Source organism: Microtus pennsylvanicus, chromosome 2 (assembly GCF_037038515.1).
Source record: "Microtus pennsylvanicus isolate mMicPen1 chromosome 2, mMicPen1.hap1, whole genome shotgun sequence".
In the NCBI taxonomy this organism is placed as follows: Eukaryota; Metazoa; Chordata; class Mammalia; order Rodentia; family Cricetidae; genus Microtus; species Microtus pennsylvanicus.
The window spans coordinates 95,169,591-95,177,074 of NC_134580.1; positions in this window are offsets into that span (position 1 = coordinate 95,169,591).

A 7,484-nucleotide genomic window follows, 5' to 3' on the forward strand; every position below is an offset into this window, starting at 1 on the left:
TTGCTCAAGTACAGCCAAGGGCTGAAGCCTCCGAAACCATTTAATAACTATGGCAATGAAAGCAGAAACACTTACAAACCTCCTTCAAAGTTGTTTGTGTCCGTTATTTCATCAAAACAGCATAAAAGTAACAATGAACGCATAAAAGTAAGTAGAACGTAAAGTATACAATAAAAAAAAGAAAATCACAGAGTCATTTAATGTGGCTAATGTATGGCATACAATATGGAAAAGCAAGAATGCGATTCAAGTGGGAAGGTTGGGAGCCACACTAAATAAAATCAGAAGGATAATCGGGGAACTTGAACACCTTCATAAGGAATCTGAAATTTGTTTGTAGGCAAACAATGAAAAGAGTTTGGGGACAAGATGAAACACATTGATGAGCTAGCTTATAAAGGTTTAAGGAGAGCAAGCTTCGACAACTGTATATTTATTTTCAACCTAAAGTATGAGATAAAAAGGTTTGTTAGTCTTTTTAAATCAAAGGTAATATATAGTCATTGGGCCCCTTTTTAATTCTTTTCTTGACGATGAAAACCTGGGATGGGATAGAGGCCCTGAAAGAGATTACAAAGACAAAAGTCCTGTTGGCAGCTAAATCCAGAGTTTAGCTTCATTTCTTCAGAGTTTGTTGGTATCAACTATTGTTTTCTATAGCTTTTGACTGTAGGAGCAACCCCCAGTCCATCTGTAGCATCTCAGGAAAAAAAAAAAAAGAGCAGAAAGGACAGCGCCTAATTTTCTGATAGAAAAAAGTCCATTACAAGGATGGCTGTCCCTGAATTATCTCAATGGGCATCAGTAGAATGAGTACACTTGGGCTAGACAACTCATGAAATGACACAGCCATGCCTCATTCATCAGACCCCTGATAATGCTACCGGCTACAGTGACTGCATAATACTCACATAAAACTTCAGCCTCATGGGAGATAAGAAATCATGTAGCCACATTCGCAAGGTTTCCTACTCAAGATGCCTCAGCCTGAGATTGTGAAAGAACAGGGGAAGGTTTAAATTGCTTCTGGAAATATCTACTGCTATACGCATAAATATATATATATATATATATATATATATATATATATTAAAATACTTTCCCTGATCAACCTGAATGTTTAGAGCTGGGCAATTAAGTTGAAAGACAAAGGAAGTTTATCATATTACCATAAAGTATGTCTTCCATGGGATGACCTTAAACAAAAATTCTGAACTAGTGGTAGGACAAGCAAGTACTGGTCTTGCCAGCTTGCAAAGAAGTTACTGCCCATTCCACAACTCATGGGAAATTACCCAATTATCCTGATTGTTTTTCTCAAAAGAAACAGAATTTATAACTGAGCCTACTTGGCTCCAGTCGGCTACAATATAAGCGGTAATAGTATTACTAGTGGCAATAGCGAAGATGGTGACAACGGTGGTAAATTAGGATGCTGATCACACTTTGGACATACCACTGTCATCTTCTATGGACAGAAAAAGACAGAGAACCCCGAGTATGAACAGAATGGGGATCACTCCAGGAGAGGAAGGAAAGATACATAGACAGGGTTAAGGAGTCAGTATCAGTCAGAGGAGGTCAGAGATTGATCCTCTTATCCCCCAACTATTCTTGTCTCTCCAGGAACAAGTAAACCCACTCCACTAGCCTTTCACATTTTGATTTAATCTTTATCGCTCCTCCGGTGTGGGAACGATACTCTGCCAATGAATTCTTCTCATCATATCCATGGAACTTACATGGATGCTGAAAGCAAATGAAAACAAGTCTCCCCCAGTGGGGAAGCTCGAACGACCTGAGGGGCCCCTGGCAGTAGGACCAGGATCTATCGCTGGTGCATGAGCTAGCTTGTTGGAGCCCATTCCCTATGGTGGGAGCCATGCTCAGCCTTAATGCAGGGGGAGAGGCTTGATCCTGCCCCTACTTAATGTGCCAGACTTTGTTGACTCCCAATTGGAGCCCTTACCCCTTGGGAGAAGTGGATGGGAGGTAGACTAGGGGAGGAGGGGAGGAGGGAAAGAAAGAGGGGCGGGACTGTGGTTGGAATGTAAAACAAAATTAAAAAAATAAATTAATTTAGAAGAAAAGAACTCTCCCCCCTAGCAGAAATGTTGGCAGCCTTTAAAACAGGCTCCTCTGGCTTTTCCTTTTCTATTTTTGCTGTTTTGGTTTTGGTTTTTTGAGGTTTTGGTTTGGTTTGGGTGGCAGCAAATGCTGGGTCTATCTCAAGCTTCCCCTAACTCTCCGCAATCCGTGTACATCCCTCCCCAGAGGCCCTGGGGCCTCTGAGAAGTGAGTAGCAAATGGAACGAAAATGGAACAAATGATCCACAGCCCCAGAGCTTCGTTTCCAGAAGCATCTGGTGGCTTCTACCAGATCTCTGAGGCTGGAAATGACAGGAAGCAGTAAAGGCAGCTATGTGGTCCAAGAGGGGGAAAAAAATCCCCAAAATAAAAAACTTACAGACCTGAATGTCTTGCCATTATTAAATTTCCTACTGGACCAGCGTCTCCAAAGTTTGCCAGGTTTTGCCTAACCTCCTCCACATTTAAAAGTCTCCGGAAAACCAGGAAGGCCTTTTAGGGGGGAGATTCATTCATGTTTGGACTCAGGCAAACTTAGGAACCTATGATAGCACTGTCATTATCCTGCCCAGGCATACCACAGAGCAGCCAGAAAGCTTTCCCTCAATGGACACAGAATTTCCCCTGGAATTTACAGAGCAGAAACCTTAAACACATATCACCAGAAGAACCAGATTACATAATGTCTCCATCACCCTCCTGACAGCTACAATTATGAGTCAATCCTGGTTTAAATATGAAACCGGAAACTCCACATTTCCCTCCCTTGACTATGTGGCAGGCCAAGTTAGAGCTCTCCTGGCCTGTCAGATTGGAGATCTGAGCTGCTTCCACAGTCACTAATCTAGCAAGAGACCAAATGACCCAGTGATTAAAAGCAGTGCTGCAGAGAGCCGTGCTCTGGGCCAGATGTTGCAGAGCCCGGCCCCAGGCCAGATGTTCTCTTTGCTTAGCCATTATCCACAGAAGGAACAGAAATGCCCGCCCCCCCCCCAAAAAAAAACCCTTTAAATTCTCCTTTTCTTTATCCTTTCCAGCTAATTTCCGGCTTCTGATCTTTCAATCCCACAAAATAAAGTAAAAATAAAAGCCCCATTACGAAAAGATGGCCTGTTATTGAACACAAGACTGTAAGTCGTAATGCACTCTGTAGCCCCCTCTTTGTACTTCTTAAAGCATTCCAGCGCCGGAGACATTAAGTTACCCTGGCAACCTCACATGACTAAGGCTCCAGAGAGCCCCACCTAGCTGCAGGGACTCATTTAAGTCAACAAGGGCCACCCCTACACTTAGTAGCCCAAAGCCTAAGTAAATAGCTCTGCTGGTGGGGGAGTGGGGGTTATTTTAGGGACCAAAGACTGCTGAATGAGGCAGCCCCTCCCTTTTCTTTCCCCCAAACACAAGACAAATAAAACTCTCAATCCTACCCTTGAGAGAAGCCTCATTAAGGTCATGGGTCAGTCAGTAAATAAAGGAGAGGTCTTCTGGGCATTTTTCTAGCTAATGGTCAAATTACAAGGCTCTGGGAGAAAAAAAAAGCTAATAATTCATACCTGCAAGAAAAAAAAAAGGCAAGGCAACGTGTGATAGAGCTATGATGGTCTCATCAGGTTGGGGAATGCATTTTGCATCTGTCTCCCAGTGTTCAGAGTCTGGTCACTATACTGTAGGCTGCCCCAGCTTTAGAACCTCAGACGCCTGAAGGAGAGTTCTGGGACAAGGAGAGAAACAATCCTCTAATTAGTGGCCGTAACTAAATTGCCTTACAGTTTAGGGGAGTTTATTCTCTTTTGAGACAGAGTTTCCATGTGTCCCTGAACGGGCCTTCAACCTCAGTATGTCACTGAGGGTAAAACCTTGAACCCAGAATCCACTTACCAAGTGCTAAGATGGCTGGTGTGTGCCACCCACCACACCTGGCAGGAACAGTCTACGCTTGCCTGTAGCAATCTCCTCTGCCTGCTCATGACCAAGCTGAAAGACAGAAAGTGCTGCTATAAACGACAAGAAACAGGATTACTACAGGATTTAGAGAAAACTCACCAGCTCTGCCGTGTGAGGGGCATTGTTCTCACGCTAGTGTGTGGCCTGCCTGCTAGCCCCAAGCCATCTCATATGGGCAGCTCTAGGCTGGGTTGTTTGTGTCTCCGTGGTTAAACAGAATGAAACAAGGGGGCAAAAAATCTCAGCTGTCAGGCATGATGTCCATATGAGAGCAAAATGGCGACCAGACAACAGCCACATGAGACCCCAAGACAAGAGAGGAAGTTCTTACGCACAGCAATGTGCTTGTATTCAAACCCTACCCCAGTGAATGAGAAAACATCAGGCAGGGCACCATTTTAAAGTGGGCTTTCTGCTACCCAGTGCTTGATGTGTGTGTGTGTGTGTGTGTGTGTGTGTGTGTGTGTGTGTGTGTGTGAGAGAGAGAGAGAGAGAGAGAGAGAGAGAGAGAGAGAGAGACAGACAGACAGACAGACAGACAGACAGATAGACAGAGACTAGAAGAGGGATTTGCATTTGCTTACCAGGCTACCACTTGATGGTATCAATGCATCATTGCCCAGTTATCCTTGAGGCAGGGCATCCTTTTCCATCTCATGTTCATTTGCTTCGTAACTGATTTTGTGTGTGTGTGTTTGTGTGTATAAAGAAATTCACATATTCCAGGCCTCAGAAAAAAAAATAGAAGTACAAGACAAGCCCCAAGTAACAATCACCATGGAGACACACTGATGATTGGACATATGGAGCAGCATATAGGAGGCAATGATGCTTACTATGCACAGCCATTGCTCTGGTCATCCTGTTTCCATGGCATGCTTAAAGAATGATGGACTGGACATACTCCTTATTGACAGAAAACATGATTCACATTAGCCAGAACTAACCACCCCCAAAGCTGGAAAGAATGACTCCTTCACCTGAGTGCTCCCCTCTCCTTTGGGTCATTTCAGGAAACACTTGAGAGGTGCCTATGTTCTCAAAAATATTTCCTAACCTTCCCTTCAAACTTCTCAACATTTCCCTAGCCCAGGATCCTCAGGACTAAAGATCCTCCTTGTGCTCCCTATTTCTTGTTTGGAGTTATAAAGTTCAAATAGACAAACCGAAAACAAAAACCCCAGAGCTTCCAGCTTCATTCATGCAGTCATTGAACATATCTGCTAAGCACTGACAGGCCTTGTTAAGGATCTCCTCGGAACACAGAACCTTTGCCCCCGTTTCCAAAAACAAAACAAAACAACGGAATCATGAAAGTCAAAGCAGCACAAGCCTGTAATCCCCAGCACTTGGAAGGTGGAGGCAGTCGGATCTGGAATACAATATCATTTTTGACCTCAGAGGGAATCTCAAAAGCATACAACAAACAGAGCTACAACAAAGGGACCATGTTCTCTAGGAAGCACCTGCTGGAGTACAGGCAGACTTTAACAACCAGTCCCAGGGAAAGGGGTATAACCGGAGAACGCAGTGAAATCTTTTTTCATGCGTGTTATGGGGGGCTCCAGTCCATACACTTGCCACGTGTGGATATGTAAGTGCCCACCTTCAATTTAGAAAGCATTTCGCAAGCACTCCCGTTTTTATGGCGTCAGTTCTCTGGCCTTAAGATTTTTCACTGTAACAGACGAAAACTGTTTTACCCCCGGGAGCAGTTTTGTGAGCCCTCCACAGTCACCCACTTGTCTCCAGGGAGGAAGGAAGAAACTCAAGAGTCCCAAAATAGCCGCCCGGTCTTAGTCTTTCAACATGTACAGGTTACATCACTTCACGGGGCTGGCTGTGACATCACTTCTAGACCTGAACACAGCCCGCCACCCCACCGCTGAGAAAATGGAAAATGCTGAGCCACGGCCTCAGGACTTCCTTGTCTAGAGGCAATTTCTTGTCCCGCCCAAACCTGACAGCAGGGCAGGTGGGTGTAGAGCCCAGCAATGGAGCCTTTGAAAGCGGGAACCCAGACTCTGCAGGTCAGCTTGCATCAGGTCCAAACTGGGTTCCACCCCGCCACACACCCCCACCCCCTGGTGACAAGCAATCTGTTTATGGGGACGCTTTTGTGAGGTTACAGAATCTCTGCATGAGAGGGAGCTGGTTCTGGCCTGGTCTCTAGGTAACCCGCCACACCAAGGTGCACAAACACGGTAGGGCCGAGAAGGGGGGTAAAAAGAGAAGCTGGCCGATCCGGGCCCCCTCCCGGGCCGCCGTGAAACGCGCTTTAATTGCTTCAAAGAACCCTTCTCAATGGGGTTTCAGAGGCGCGGGAGCGGGTCCCCGGCGAGGGCTCCTTTCCGGCTGGCCAGCATTCCTGGGCGCTGCGAGGGGAGAGCCCGCGGCTCATTTCCATGCCTGTCGCATACTGCCTCCGTTGTGCCTGGCCGGGCCGCGAGGGGAGCGCGGCTGGCAGCGAACAAAGCCCCATTCATCCCCGAGGACGGCTTCCTCCCGGACCAGCCGCGGCCGCAGATGGGCTGGCTAGGGCATGCCATCCATCCCCAGGCTGGGGAGCAGGGCCCCGCCCGCGCACAGAGTGGTGATGTAGGGCGCCCCCGGGCTGCGGTACCCAGGCCTCCGCGGCAGGGGAGAGGCTGGGCCGGGACAGGCAGACACTGAAGCTTTTCAGCCGGGAAATCCCGTGTCCTCGCCGGCTCCTTGAGAGCAAGGATGTCAGTTTCCACCGCCCTCTTCCCTACTCCAGCCCCCTGGGATGGTACGGTCCGTCTACCCAGTTGTGAGGAGACTTTGTTTCTCCTCTGTGGCCTCTGCAGTCCCCACGAAAGGGGTCACTTCCTGACTTTTGTGTTTCTTCAATCCAGTGCCTTCAAAGTTCCTCCCCTCTGGTTGGGACTAAGTACATAATTGCGAGGCTTATCCATACGGTTTTCCAGAATTCAAACAGCCCTCTGGGTTAAAGTCTGGGGTTGGGGCTTCGCAATTAACGTCGTTTGTTGTTGTTTGTTTCTCTATCCACTGCACTACTGCTGGGGCCCAGGGGGGAGGGGGGAGAGCGTGGGGGAGGCGGGTGTATGTGCAAAGAAAACGCAGTTCTGCAACCGTGTTTGCAGACTCCCAGAGCTTTTTCTTCGGTCCCACGTGTTAGCCCAGACCAGGGAAAGCTACAGAACTAAAACGTTGACCAGAAGCGAGTCTGGGTCACTTTTCCTTCACACTGAAGAAGCCCCTCCAGGCTGGCTTCCACAGCCCAAGACAGAAACAGGTTCCAGACACATTCCTCCCCAGCGGATGCAACAGGGCATGGCAGGATCAAACAGCCACCAGACACAGGGGAGACTGGCCCCAATCTATCCATCTTACAGATAAGAAGCAGATAAGATCTGAGAAGGGAAAGGATTTGTTCACCTCAGGCGGAAGCTAGTTCATGGGGGCGGGGA